We start from the raw sequence: 16,647 nt of genomic DNA on the forward strand, positions 1-16,647 counted from the left end.
AGGACTCTTTGGCCAGAATTATTTTCATGAGGTCAAAAGGTGTCCTCTGTATAGCTGATTTATCATCAAAAGGAGTCTATAACTTTCTATAGTTTGAGAAAATGTTAGGACACTTTGACCACAAATAAGTTCAAAAGGTCAGATATGGACATCTATATGGCTTATGAAGCATCAGAAGGAGTCTATGAGTATGTATAGAAAGCCCAAGATCGAGGACTCTTTGGCCAGAACTATGTTCATGAGGTCAAAAGGGGCCCTCTGTATAGCTGATTTATCATCAAAAGGAGTCTATAACTTTCTATAGTTTGAAAAATTTTGAGGACACTTTGACCACAAATAAGTTCAAAAGGTCAGATATGGACATCTATATGGCTTATGAAGCATCAGAAGGAGTCTATGAGTATGTATAGAAAGCATAAGATCGAGGACTCTTTGGCCAGAAATATGTTCTGGAGGTCAAAAGGGGCCCTCTGTATAGCTGATTTATCATCAAAAGGAGTCTATAACTTTCTATAGTTTGAAAAAATGTTAGGACACTTTGACCACAAATAAGTTCAAAAGGTCAGATATGGACATCTATATGGCTTATGAAGCATCAGAAGGAGTCTATGAGTATGTATAGAAAGCCCAAGATCGAGGACTCTTTGGCCAGACTTATGTTCAGGAGGTCAAAAGGGGCCCTCTGTATAGCTGATTTATCATCAAAAGGAGTCTATAACTTTATATAGTTTGAAAAATTTTAGGACACTTTGACCACAAATAAGTTCAAAATGTCAGATATGGAAATCTTTATGGCTTATGAAGCATCAGAAGGAGTCTATGAGTATGTATTGAAAGCATAAGATCGAGGACTCTTTGGCCAGAATTATGTTCTGGAGGTCAAAAGGGGACCTCTGTATAGCTGACTTATCATCAAAAGGAGTCTATAACTTTATATAGTTTGAATTTTTTTTAGGACACTTTGACCACAAATAAGTTCAAAAGGTCAGATATGGACATCTATATGGCTTATGAAGCATCAGAAGGAGTCTATGAGTATGTATAGAAAGCATAAGATCGATTACTCTTTGGCCAGAAATATGTTCTGGAGGTCAAAAGGGGCCCTCTGTATAGCTGATTTATCATCAAAAGGAGTCTATAACTTTCTATAGTTTGAAAAAATATTAGGACACTTTGACCACAAATAAGTTCAAAAGGTCAGATATGGACATCTATATGGCTTATGAAGCATCAGAAGGAGTCTATGAGTATGTATAGAAAGCCCAAGATCGAGGACTCTTTGGCCAGACTTATGTTCAGGAGGTCAAAAGGGGCCCTCTGTATAGCTGATTTATCATCAAAAGGAGTCTATAACTTTATATAGTTTGAAAAATTTTAGGACACTTTGACCACAAATAAGTTCAAAATGTCAGATATGGAAATCTTTATGGCTTATGAAGCATCAGAAGGAGTCTATGAGTAAGTTTAGAAAGCATAAGATCGAGGACTCTTTGGCCAGAATTATGTTCTGGAGGTCAAAAGGGGACCTCTGTATAGCTGACTTATCAAAAGGAGTCTATAACTTTATATAGTTTGATTTTTTTTTAGGACACTTTGACCACAAATAAGTTCAAAAGGTCAGATATGGACATCTATATGGCTTATGAAGCATCAGAAGGAGTCTATGAGTATGTATAGAAAGCATAAGATCGAGGACTCTTTGGCCAGAAATATGTTCTGGATGTGAAAAGGGGCCCTCTGTATAGCTGATTTATCATCAAAATGAGTCTATAACTATCTATAGTTTGAAAAAATGTTAGGACACGTTGACCAAAAATAAGTTCAAAAGGTCAGATATGGACATCTATATGGTTTATGAAGCATCAGAAGGAGTCTATGAGTATGTATAGAAAGCCCAAGATCAAGGACTCTTTGGCCAGAAATATTTTCTGGAGGTCAAAGGGGGCCCTCTGTATAGCTGATTTATCATCAAAACGGAGTCTATAACTTTCTATAGTTTGAAAAATGTTAGGACACTTTGACCACAAATAAGTTCAAAAGGTCAGATATGGACATCTATATGGCTTATGAAGCATCAGAAGGAGTCTATGAGTATGTATAGAAAGCCCAAGATCGAGGACTCCTTGGCCAGAAATATGTTCAGGAGGTCAAAAGGGGACCTCTGTATAGCTGATTTATCATCAAAAGGAGTCTATAACTTTATATAGTTAGAAAAATTTTGAGGACACTTTGACCACAAATAAGTTCAAAAGTTCAGATATGGAAATCTATATGGCTTATGAAGCATCAGAAGGAGTCTATGAGTATGTATAGAAAGCATAAGATCGAGGACTCTTTGGCCAGAAATATTTTCTGGAGGTCAAAAGGGGACCTCTGTATAGCTGATTTATCATCAAAAGGAGTCTATAACTTTCTATAGTTTGAAAAATTTTGAGGACACATTGACGACAAATAAGTTCAAAAGGTCAGATATGGACATCTATATGGCTTATGAAGCATCAGAAGGAGTCTATGAGTATGTATAGAAAGCCCAAGATCGAGGACTCTTTGGCCAGAAATATGTTCAGGAGGTCAAAAGGGGACCTCTGTATAGCTGATTTATCATCAAAAGGAGTCTATAACTTTATATAGTTAGAAAAATGTTAGGACACTTTGACCACAAATAAGTTCAAAAGGTCAGATATGGAAATCTATATGGCTTATGAAGCATCAGAAGGAGTCTATGAATATTTATAGAAAGCCCAAGATCGAGGACTCTTTGGACAGAAATATGTTCTGGAGGTCAAAAGGGGACCTCTTTATAGCTGATTTATCATCAAAAGGAGTCTATAACTTTCTATAGTTTGAAAAAATGTTAGGACTCTTTGACCACAAATAAGTTCAAAAGGTCAGATATGGACATCTATATGGCTTATGAAGCATCAGAAGGAGTCTATGAGTATGTATAGAAAGCATAAGATCGAGGACTCTTTGGCCAGAAATATTTTCTGGAGGTCAAAAGGGGACCTCTGTATAGCTGATTTATCATCAAAAGGAGTCTATAACTTTATATAGTTTGAATTTATTTTAGGACACTTTGACCACAAATAAGTTCAAAAGGTCAGATATGGAAATCTATATGGCTTATGAAGCATCAGAAGGAGTCTATGAGTATGTATAGAAAACGCAAGATCGAGGACTCTTTGGCCAGAAACATGTTTAGGAGGTCAAAAGGGGACCTCTGTATAGCTGATTTATCATCAAAAGGATTCTATAACTTTATATAGTTTGAAAAAATGTTAGGACACTTTGACCACAAATATGTTCAAAATGTCGGATATGGAAATCTATATGGCTTATGAAGCATCAGAAGGAGTCTATGGGTATGTATAGAAAGCCCAAGATCGAGGACTCTTTGGCCAGAAATATGTTCGGGAGGTCAAAAGGGGCCCTCTGTATAGCTGATTTATCATCAAAAGGAGTCTATAACTTTATATAGTTTGAAAAAATATTAGGACACTTTGACCACAAATAAGTACAAAAGGTCAGATATGGACATCTATATGGCTTATGAAGCATCAGAAGGAGTCTATGAGTATGTATAGAAAACGCAAGATCGAGGACTCTTTGGCCAGAAATATGTTCAGGAGGTCAAAAGGGGCACTCTGTATAGCTGATTTATCTTTAAAAGGAGTCTATAACTTTATATAGTTTGAAAAATTTTAGGATACTTTGACCACAAATAAGTTCAAAATGTCAGATATGGAAATCTATATGGCTTATAAAGCATCAGAAGGAATCTATGAGTATGTATAGAAAGCCCAATATTGAGGACTCTTTGGCCAGAAACATGTTCAGGAGGTCAAAAGTGGACCTCTGTATAGCTGACATCATCAAAAGGAGTCTGTAACTTTATATAGTTTGAATTTTTTTTAGGACACTTTGACCACAAATAAGTTCAAAAGATCAGATATGGATATCTATATGGCTTATGAAGCATCAGAAGGAGTCTATGAGTATCTATAGAAAGCATAAGATCGAGGACTCTTTGGCCAGAAATATGTTCTGGAGGTCAAAAGGGGCCCTCTGTATAGCTGATTTATCATCAAAAGGAGTCTATAACTTTCTATAGTTTGAAAAAATGTTAGGACACTTTGACACAAATAAGTTCAAAAGGTCAGATATGGACATCTATATGGCTTATGAATCATCAGAAGAAATCTAAAAGTATGTATAGAAAGCCCAAGATTGAGGACTCTTTGGCCAGAAACATGTTTAGAAGGTCAAAAGGGGACCTCTTTATAGCTGATTTATCATCAAAAGGAGTCTATAACTTTCTATAGTTTGAAAAATTTTGAGGACACTTTGACCACAAATAAGTTCAAAAGGTCAGATATGGACATCTATATGGCTTATGAAGCATCAGAAGGAGTCTATGAGTATCTATAGAAAGCATAAGATCGAGGACTCTTTGGCCAGAAATATGTTCTGGAGGTCAAAAGGGGCCCTCTGTATAGCTGATTTATCATCAAAAGGAGTCTATAACTTTCTATAGTTTGAAAAAATGTTAGGACACTTTGACCACAAATAAGTTCAAAAGGTCAGATATGGACATCTATATGGCTTATGAAGCATCAGAAGAAATCTATGAGTATGTATAGAAAGCCCAAGATTGAGGACTCTTTGGCCAGAAACATGTTTAGGAGGTCAAAAGGGGACCTCTGTATAGCTGATTTATCATCAAAAGGAGTCTATAACTTTCTATAGTTTGAAAAAATGTTAGGACACTTTGACCACAAATAAGTTCAAAAGGTCAGATATGGACATCTATATGGCTTATGAAGCATCAGAAGAAATCTATGAGTATGTATAGAAAGCCCAAGATTGAGGACTCTTTGGCCAGAAACATGTTTAGGAGGTCAAAAGGGGACCTCTGTATAGCTGATTTATCATCAAAAGGAGTCTATAACTTTCTATAGTTTGAAAAATTTTGAGGACACTTTGACGACAAATAAGTTCAAAAGGTCAGATATGGACATCTATATGGCTTATGAAGCATCAGAAGCAGTCTATGAGTATGTATAGAAAGCCCAAGATCAAGGACTCTTTGGCCAGAAATATGTTCAGAAGGTCAAAAGGGGACCTCTGTATAGCTGATTTATCATCAAAAGGAGTCTATAACTTTATATAGTTTGAATTTTTTTTAGGACACTTTGACCACAAATAAGTTCAAAAGGTCAGATATGGACATCTATATGGCTTATGAAGCATCAAAAGGAGTCTATGAGTATGTATAGAAAGCATAAGATCGAGGACTCTTTGGCCAGAAATATTTTCTGGAGGTCAAAAGGGGCCCTCTGTATAGCTGATTTATCATCAAAAGGAGTCTATAACTTTCTATAGTTTGAAAAAATATTAGGACGGTTTGACCACAAATAAGTTCAAAAGGTCAGATATGGACATCTATATGGCTTATGAAGCATCAGAAGGAGTCTATGAGTATGTATAGAAAGCCCAAGATCGAGGACTCTTTGGCCAGAAATATGTTCAGGAGGTCAAAAGGGGCCCTCTGTATAGCTGATTTATCATCAAAAGGAGTCTATAACTTTCTATAGTTTGAAAAATTTTGAGGACCCTTTGACCACAAATAAGTTCAAAAGGTCAGATATGGACATCTATATGGTTTATGAAGCATCAGAAGGAATCTATGTTTTAACAGTTTGAAAAAAAGCCCAAGATTGAGGACTCTTTGGCCAGAAACATGTTCAGGAGGTCAATAGGGGACCTCTTTATAGCTGATTTAGCATCAAAAGGAGTCTATATCTTTATTTGATTTGAACATTTTTTAGGACACTTTGACCACAAATGAGTTCAAAAGGTCAGATATGGACATCTATATGGCTTATGAAGCATCAGAAGGAGTTGGCCTATGAGTATTTATAGAAAGCCCAAGATCGAGGACTCTTTTGCCAAAAATATGTTCAATCAGTCAAATATGGACTACTGTCCGGCTTATATAACATCACAAGAAGTCAGTCTTGTATGTTTAGTAAGTTATTGTTCAAGGACTCGTTATCAAGAAATGTGTTCAGTAGGTCAAAAATGGACTGATTTGTAATGGACTGTATGGCTGATGTAACATCAGAAAGATTCTACGAGAATGTATAGAAAGTTTAAGATTGATTACTCTTGGGTCAGAAATATGTTCAGTAGGTCAAAAGGGGCCCTCTGTATAGCTGATTTATCTTTAAAAGGAGTCTATAACTTTCTATAGTTTGAAAAATTTTAGGACACTTTGACCACAAATAAGTTCAAAATGTCAGATATGGAAATCTATATGGCTAATGAAGCTTCAGAAGGAGTCTATGAGTATGTATAGAAAGCCCAAGATCGAGGACTCTTTGGCCAGAATTATTTTCATGAGGTCAAAAGGTGTCCTCTGTATAGCTGATTTATCATCAAAAGGAGTCTATAACTTTCTATAGTTTGAGAAAATGTTAGGACACTTTGACCACAAATAAGTTCAAAAGGTCAGATATGGACATCTATATGGCTTATGAAGCATCAGAAGGAGTCTATGAGTATGTATAGAAAGCCCAAGATCGAGGACTCTTTGGCCAGAAATATGTTCAGGAGGTCAAAAGGGGACCTCTGTATAGCTGATTTAACATCAAAAGGAGTCTATAACTTTTGTATAGTTTGAAAAATGTTGAGGACACTTTGACCACAAATAAGTTCAAAATGTCAGATGTGGAAATCTAAATGGCTTATGAAGCATCAGAAGGAGTCTATGAGTATGTATAGAAAGCCCAAGATCGAGGACTCTTTGGCCAGAATTATTTTCATGAGGTCAAAAGTGGCCTTCTGTATAGCTGATTTATCATCAAAAGGAGTCTATAACTTTATATAGTTTGAAAAATTTTAGGACACTTTGACCACAAATAAGTTCAAAATGTCAGATATGGAAATCTATATGACTAATGAAGCTTCAGAAGGAGTCTATGAGTATGTATAGAAAGCCCAAGATCGAGGACTCTTTGGCCAGAATTATGTTCAGTAGGTCAAAAGGGGCCCTCTGTATAGCTGATTTATCATCAAAAGGAGTCTATAACTTTATATAGTTTGAAAAATTTTAGGATACTTTGACCACAAATAAGTTCAAAATGTCAGATATGGAAATCTATATGGCTTATGAAGCATCAGAAGGAATCTATGAGTATGTATAGAAAGCCCAATATTGAGGACTCTTTGGCCAGAAACATGTTCAGGAGGTCAAAAGTGGACCTCTGTATAGCTGACATCATCAAAAGGAGTCTGTAACTTTATATAGTTTGAATTTTTTTTAGGACACTTTGACCACAAATAAGTTCAAAAGATCAGATATGGATATCTATATGGCTTATGAAGCATCAGAAGGAGTCTATGAGTATGTATAGAAAGCATAAGATCGAGGACTCTTTGGCCAGAAATATGTTCTGGAGGTCAAAAGGGGCCCTCTGTATAGCTGATTTATCATCAAAAGGAGTCTATAACTTTCTATAGTTTGAAAAAATGTTAGGACACTTTGACACAAATAAGTTCAAAAGGTCAGATATGGACATCTATATGGCTTATGAAGCATCAGAAGAAATCTAAAACTATGTATAGAAAGCCCAAGATTGAGGACTCTTTGGCCAGAAACATGTTTAGGAGGTCAAAAGGGGACCTCTTTATAGCTGATTTATCATCAAAAGGAGTCTATAACTTTCTATAGTTTGAAAAATTTTGAGGACACTTTGACCACAAATAAGTTCAAAAGGTCAGATATGGACATCTATATGGCTTATGAAGCATCAGAAGGAGTCTATGAGTATCTATAGAAAGCATAAGATCGAGGACTCTTTGGCCAGAAATATGTTCTGGAGGTCAAAAGGGGCCCTCTGTATAGCTGATTTATCATCAAAAGGAGTCTATAACTTTCTATAGTTTGAAAAAATGTTAGGACACTTTGACCACAAATAAGTTCAAAAGGTCAGATATGGACATCTATATGGCTTATGAAGCATCAGAAGAAATCTATGAGTATGTATAGAAACCCCAAGATTGAGGACTCTTTGGCCAGAAACATGTTTAGGAGGTCAAAAGGGGACCTCTGTATAGCTGATTTATCATCAAAAGGAGTCTATAACTTTCTATAGTTTGAAAAATTTTGAGGACACTTTGACGACAAATAAGTTCAAAAGGTCAGATATGGACATCTATATGGCTTATGAAGCATCAGAAGCAGTCTATGAGTATGTATAGAAAGCCCAAGATCAAGGACTCTTTGGCCAGAAATATGTTCAGAAGGTCAAAAGGGGACCTCTGTATAGCTGATTTATCATCAAAAGGAGTCTATAACTTTATATAGTTTGAATTTTTTTTAGGACACTTTGACCACAAATAAGTTCAAAAGGTCAGATATGGACATCTATATGGCTTATGAAGCATCAGAAGGAGTCTATGAGTATGTATAGAAAGCATAAGATCGAGGACTCTTTGGCCAGAAATATTTTCTGGAGGTCAAAAGGGGCCCTCTGTATAGCTGATTTATCATCAAAAGGAGTCTATAACTTTCTATAGTTTGAAAAAATGTTAGGACGGTTTGACCACAAATGTTCAAAAGGTCAGATATGGACATCTATATGGCTTATGAAGCATCAGAAGGAGTCTATGAGTATGTATAGAAAGCCCAAGATCGAGGACTCTTTGGCCAGAAATATGTTCAGGAGGTCAAAAGGGGCCCTCTGTATAGCTGATTTAGCATCAAAAGGAGTCTATATCTTTATTTGATTTGAACATTTTTTAGGACACTTTGACCACAAATGAGTTCAAAAGGTCAGATATGGACATCTATATGGCTTATGAAGCATCAGAAGGAGTTGGCCTATGAGTATTTATAGAAAGCCCAAGATCGAGGACTCTTTTGCCAAAAATATGTTCAATCAGTCAAATATGGACTACTGTCCGGCTTATATAACATCACAAGAAGTCAGTCTTGTATGTTTAGTAAGTTAATGTTCAAGGACTCGTTATCCAGAAATGTGTTCAGTAGGTCAAAAATGGACTGATTTGTAATGGACTGTATGGCTGATGTAACATCAGAAAGATTCTACGAGAATGTATAGAAAGTTTAAGATTGATTACTCTTGGGTCAGAAATATGTTCAGTAGGTCAAAAGGGGCCCTCTGTATAGCTGATTTATCTTTAAAAGGAGTCTATAACTTTCTATAGTTTGAAAAATTTTAGGACACTTTGACCACAAATAAGTTCAAAATGTCAGATATGGAAATCTATATGGCTAATGAAGCTTCAGAAGGAGTCTATGAGTATGTATAGAAAGCCCAAGATCGAGGACTCTTTGGCCAGAATTATTTTCATGAGGTCAAAAGGTGTCCTCTGTATAGCTGATTTATCATCAAAAGGAGTCTATAACTTTCTATAGTTTGAGAAAATGTTAGGACACTTTGACCACAAATAAGTTCAAAAGGTCAGATATGGACATCTATATGGCTTATGAAGCATCAGAAGGAGTCTATGAGTATGTATAGAAAGCCCAAGATCGAGGACTCTTTGGCCAGAAATATGTTCAGGAGGTCAAAAGGGGACCTCTGTATAGCTGATTTAACATCAAAAGGAGTCTATAACTTTTGTATAGTTTGAAAAATGTTGAGGACACTTTGACCACAAATAAGTTCAAAATGTCAGATGTGGAAATCTAAATGGCTTATGAAGCATCAGAAGGAGTCTATGAGTATGTATAGAAAGCCCAAGATCGAGGACTCTTTGGCCAGAATTATTTTCATGAGGTCAAAAGGGGCCCTCTGTATAGCTGATTTATCATCAAAAGTAGTCTATAACTTTATATAGTTTGAAAAATTTTAGGACACTTTGACCACAAATAAGTTCAAAATGTCAGATATGGAAATCTATATGACTAATGAAGCTTCAGAAGGAGTCTTTGAGTATGTATAGAAAGCCCAAGATCGAGGACTCTTTGGCCAGAATTATGTTCAGTAGGTCAAAAGGGGCCCTCTGTATAGCTGATTTATCATCAAAAGGAGTCTATAACTTTATATAGTTTGAAAAATTTTAGGATACTTTGACCACAAATAAGTTCAAAATGTCAGATATGGAAATCTATATGGCTTATGAAGCATCAGAAGGAATCTATGAGTATGTATAGAAAGCCCAATATTGAGGACTCTTTGGCCAGAAACATGTTCAGGAGGTCAAAAGTGGACCTCTGTATAGCTGACATCATCAAAAGGAGTCTGTAACTTTATATAGTTTGAATTTTTTTTAGGACACTTTGACCACAAATAAGTTCAAAAGATCAGATATGGATATCTATATGGCTTATGAAGCATCAGAAGGAGTCTATGAGTATGTATAGAAAGCATAAGATCGAGGACTCTTTGGCCAGAAATATGTTCTGGAGGTCAAAAGGGGCCCTCTGTATAGCTGATTTATCATCAAAAGGAGTCTATAACTTTCTATAGTTTGAAAAATGTTAGGACACTTTGACACAAATAAGTTCAAAAGGTCAGATATGGACATCTATATGGCTTATGAAGCATCAGAAGAAATCTAAAAGTATGTATAGAAAGCCCAAGATTGAGGACTCTTTGGCCAGAAACATGTTTAGGAGGTCAAAAGGGGACCTCTTTATAGCTGATTTATCATCAAAAGGAGTCTATAACTTTCTATAGTTTGAAAAATTTTGAGGACACTTTGACCACAAATAAGTTCAAAAGGTCAGATATGGACATCTATATGGCTTATGAAGCATCAGAAGCAGTCTATGAGTATGTATAGAAAGCCCAAGATCAAGGACTCTTTGGCCAGAAATATGTTCAGAAGGTCAAAAGGGGACCTCTGTATAGCTGATTTATCATCAAAAGGAGTCTATAACTTTATATAGTTTGAATTTTTTTTAGGACACTTTGACCACAAATAGGTTCAAAAGGTCAGATATGGACATCTATATGGCTTATGAAGCATCAAAAGGAGTCTATGAGTATGTATAGAAAGCATAAGATCGAGGACTCTTTGGCCAGAAATATTTTCTGGAGGTCAAAAGGGGCCCTCTGTATAGCTGATTTATCATCAAAAGGAGTCTATAACTTTCTATAGTTTGAAAAAATGTTAGGACGGTTTGACCACAAATAAGTTCAAAAGGTCAGATATGGACATCTATATGGCTTATGAAGCATCAGAAGGAGTCTATGAGTATGTATAGAAAGCCCAAGATCGAGGACTCTTTGGCCAGAAATATGTTCAGGAGGTCAAAAGGGGCCCTCTGTATAGCTGATTTATCATCAAAAGGAGTCTATAACTTTCTATAGTTTGAAAAATTTTGAGGACCCTTTGACCACAAATAAGTTCAAAAGGTCAGATATGGACATCTATATGGTTTATGAAGCATCAGAAGGAATCTATGTTTTAACAGTTTGAAAAAAAGCCCAAGATTGAGGACTCTTTGGCCAGAAACATGTTCAGGAGGTCAATAGGGGACCTCTTTATAGCTGATTTAGCATCAAAAGGAGTCTATATCTTTATTTGATTTGAACATTTTTTAGGACACTTTGACCACAAATGAGTTCAAAAGGTCAGATATGGACATCTATATGGCTTATGAAGCATCAGAAGGAGTTGGCCTATGAGTATTTATAGAAAGCCCAAGATCGAGGACTCTTTTGCCAAAAATATGTTCAATCAGTCAAATATGGACTACTGTCCGGCTTATATAACATCACAAGAAGTCAGTCTTGTATGTTTAGTAAGTTAATGTTCAAGGACTCGTTATCCAGAAATGTGTTCAGTAGGTCAAAAATGGACTGATTTGTAATGGACTGTATGGCTGATGTAACATCAGAAAGATTCTACGAGAATGTATAGAAAGTTTAAGATTGATTACTCTTGGGTCAGAAATATGTTCAGTAGGTCAAAAGGGGCCCTCTGTATAGCTGATTTATCTTTAAAAGGAGTCTATAACTTTCTATAGTTTGAAAAATTTTAGGACACTTTGACCACAAATAAGTTCAAAATGTCAGATATGGAAATCTATATGGCTAATGAAGCTTCAGAAGGAGTCTATGAGTATGTATAGAAAGCCCAAGATCGAGGACTCTTTGGCCAGAATTATTTTCATGAGGTCAAAAGGTGTCCTCTGTATAGCTGATTTATCATCAAAAGGAGTCTATAACTTTCTATAGTTTGAGAAAATGTTAGGACACTTTGACCACAAATAAGTTCAAAAGGTCAGATATGGACATCTATATGGCTTATGAAGCATCAGAAGGAGTCTATGAGTATGTATAGAAAGCCCAAGATCGAGGACTCTTTGGCCAGAAATATGTTCAGGAGGTCAAAAGGGGACCTCTGTATAGCTGATTTATCATCAAAAGGAGTCTATAACTTTTGTATAGTTTGAAAAATGTTGAGGACACTTTGACCACAAATAAGTTCAAAATGTCAGATGTGGAAATCTAAATGGCTTATGAAGCATCAGAAGGAGTCTATGAGTATGTATAGAAAGCCCAAGATCGAGGACTCTTTGGCCAGAATTATTTTCATGAGGTCAAAAGGGGCCCTCTGTATAGCTGATTTATCATCAAAAGGAGTCTATAACTTTATATAGTTTGAAAAATTTTAGGACACTTTGACCACAAATAAGTTCAAAATGTCAGATATGGAAATCTATATGACTAATGAAGCTTCAGAAGGAGTCTATGAGTATGTATAGAAAGCCCAAGATCGAGGACTCTTTGGCCAGAATTATGTTCAGTAGGTCAAAAGGGGCCCTCTGTATAGCTGATTTATCATCAAAAGGAGTCTATAACTTTATATAGTTTGAAAAATTTTAGGACACTTTGACCACAAATAAGTTCAACAGGTCAGATATGGAAATCTATATGGCTTATGAAGCATCAGAAGAAGTCTATGAGTTTGTATAGAAAGCATAAGATCGAGGACTCTTTGGCCAGAAATATGTTCTGGAGGTCAAAAGGGGACCTCTGTATAGCTGATTTATCATCAAAAGGAGTCTATAACTTTATATAGTTTGAATTTATTTTAGGACACTTTGACCACAAATAAGTTCAAAAGGTCAGATATGGACATCTATATGGCTTATGAAGCATCAGAAGGAGTCTATGAGTATGTATAGAAAGCCCAAGATCGAGGACTCTTTGGCCAGAAACATGTTCTGGAGGTCTAAAGGGGACCTCTTTATAGCTGACATCATCAAAAGGAGTCTGTAACTTTATATAGTTTGAATTTTTTTTAGGACACTTTGACCACAAATAAGTTCAAACTGTCAGATATGGAAATCTATATGGCTTATGAAGCATCAGAAGGAGTCTATGAGTATGTATAGAAAACGCAAGATCGAGGACTCTTTGGCCAGAAACGTGTTCAGGAGGTAAAAAGGGGACATCTGAATAGCTGACTTATCATCGAAAGGAGTCTATAACTTTATATAGTTTGAATTTTTTTTAGGACACTTTGACCACAAATACAAAAACAGAAGGAGTCTATGAGTATGTATAGAAAACGCAAGATCAAGGACTCTTTGGCCAGAAACATGTTCAGGAGGTAAAAAGGGGACATCTGAATAGCTGACTTATCATCGAAAGGAGTCTATAACTTTATATAGTTTGAATTTTTTTTAGGACACTTTGACCACAAATAAGTTCAAAATGTCAGATATGGAAATCTTTATGGCTTATGAAGCATCAGAAGGAGTCTATGAGTATGTATAGAAAGCCCAAGATCGAGGACTCTTTGGCCAGAAATATGTTCAGGAGGTCAAAAGGGGCCCTCTGTATAGCTGATTTATCATCAAAAGGAGTCTATAACTTTCTATAGTTTGAAAACTTTTGAGGACACTTTGACCACAAATAAGTTCAAAAGGTCAGATATGGACATCTATATGGCTTATGAAGCATCAGAAGTAATCTATGAGTATGTATAGAATGCTCAAGATTGAGGACTCTTTGGCCAGAAACATGTTTAGGAGGTCAAAAGGGGACCTCTGTATAGCTGACTTATCATCAAAAGGAGTCTATAACTTTACATAGTTTGAATTTTTTTTAGGACACTTTGACCACAAATAAGTTCAAACTGTCAGATATGGAAATCTATATGGCTTATGAAGCATCAGAAGGAGTCTATGAGTATGTATAGAAAGCATAAGATCGAGGACTCTTTGGCCAGAAATATGTTCTGGAGGTCAAAAGGGGCCCTCTGTATAGCTGATTTATCATCGAAAGGAGTCTATAACTTTCTATAGTTTGAAAAAATGTTAGGACACTTTGACCACAAATAAGTTCAAAAGGTCAGATATGGACATCTATATGGCTTATGAAGCATCAGAAGGAATCTATGAGTATGTATAGAAAGCCCAATATTGAGGACTCTTTGGCCAGAAATATGTTCAGGAGGTCAAAAGGGTACCTCTGTATACCTGACATCATCAAAAGGAGTCTATAACTTTATTTGGTTTGAAAAATGTTTAGGACACTTTGACCACAAATAAGTTCAAAAGGACAGATATGGACATCTATATGGCTTATGAAGCATCAGAAGGAGTCTATGAGTATGTATGGAAAGCCCAAGATCGAGGACTCTTTGGCCAGAAATATGTTCAGGAGGTCAAAAGGGGCCCTCTGTATAGCTGATTTATCATCAAAAGGAGTCTATAACTTTATATAGTTTGAAAAAATATTAGGACACTTTGACCACAAATAAGTACAAAAGGTCAGATATGGACATCTATATGGCTTATGAAGCATCAGAAGGAGTCTATGAGTATGTATAGAAAACGCAAGATCGAGGACTCTTTGGCCAGAAATATGTTCAGGAGGTCAAAAGGGGCCTTCTGTATAGCAGATTTATCTTTAAAAGGAGTCTATAACTTTATATAGTTTGAAAAATTTTAGGACACTTTGACCACAAATAAGTTCAAAATGTCAGATATGGAAATCTATATGGCTTATGAAGCATCAGAAGGAATCTATGAGTATGTATAGAAAGCCCAATATTGAGGACTCTTTGGCCAGAAACATGTTCAGGAGGTCAAAAGTGGACCTCTGTAAAGCTGACATCATCAAAAGGAGTCTGTAACTTTATATAGTTTGAATTTTTTTTAGGACACTTTGACCACAAATAAGTTCAAAAGATCAGATATGGATATCTATATGGCTTATGAAGCATCAGAAGGAGTCTATGAGTATCTATAGAAAGCATAAGATCGAGGACTCTTTGGCCAGAAATATTTTCTGGAGGTCAAAAGGGGCCCTCTGTATAGCTGATTTATCATCAAAAGGAGTCTATAACTTTCTATAGTTTGAAAAAATTTTAGGACACTTTGACCACAAATAAGTTCAAAAGGTCAGATATGGACATCTATATGGCTTATGAAGCATCAGAAGGAATCTATGAGCATGTATAGAAAGCCGAATATTGAGGACTCTTTGGCCAGAAATATGTTCAGGAGGTCAAAGGGGGCACTCTGTATAGCTGATTTATCATCAAAAGGAGTCTATAACTTTCTATAGTTTGAAAACTTTTGAGGACACTTTGACCACAAATAAGTTCAAAAGGTCAGATATGGACATCTATATGGCTTATGAAGCATCAGAAGGAGTCTATGAGTATGTATAGAAAGCCCAAGATCGAGGACTCTTTGGCCAGAAATATGTTCTGGAGGTCAAAAGGTCCCCTCTGTATAGCTGACTTATCATCAAAAGGAGTCTATAACTTTATATAGTGTGAATTTTTTTAGGACACTTTGACCACAAATAAGTTCAAAATGTCAGATATGGAAATCTATATGGCTTATGAAGCATCAGAAGGAGTCTATGAGTATGTATAGAAAACGCAAGATCGAGGACTCTTTGGCCAGAAACATGTTCAGGAGGTCAAAAGGGGACCTCTGTATAGCTGATTTATAATCAAAAGGATTCTATAACTTTATATAGTTTCAATTTTTTTTAGGACACTTTGACCACAAATAAGTTCAAAATGTCAGATATGGAAATCTATATGGCTTATGAAGCATCAGAAGGAGTCTATGAGTATGTATAGAAAACGCAAGATCGAGGACTCTTTGGCCAGAAAAATGTTCAGGAGGTCAAAAGGGGACCTCTGTATAGCTGACTTATCATCAAAAGGAGTCTATAACTTTATATAGTTTGAATTTTTTTTAGGACACTTTGACCACAAATAAGTTCAAAATGTCAGATATGGAAATCTATATGGCTTATGAAGCACAAGAACGAGTCTATGAGTATGTATAGAAAGCCCAAGATCGAGGACTCTTTGGCCAGAAATATGTTCAGGAGGTCAAAAGGGGACCTCTGTATAGCTGATTTATCATCAAAAGGATTCTATAACTTTATATAGTTGGAAAAAATGTTAGGACACTTTGACCACAAATAAGTTCAAAAGGTCAGATATGGACATCTATATGGCTTATGAAGCATCAGAAGCAGTCTATGAGTACGTATAGAAAGCCCAAGATCGAGGACTCTTTGGCCAGAAATATGTTCAGGAGGTCAAAGGGGGCCCTCTGTATAGCTGATTTATCATCAAAAGGTGTCTATAACTTTCTATAGTTTGAAAACTTTTGAGGACACTTTGACC

Source organism: Abramis brama (assembly GCF_963993115.1).
Source record: "Abramis brama genome assembly, chromosome: 14".
In the NCBI taxonomy this organism is placed as follows: Eukaryota; Metazoa; Chordata; class Actinopteri; order Cypriniformes; family Leuciscidae; genus Abramis; species Abramis brama.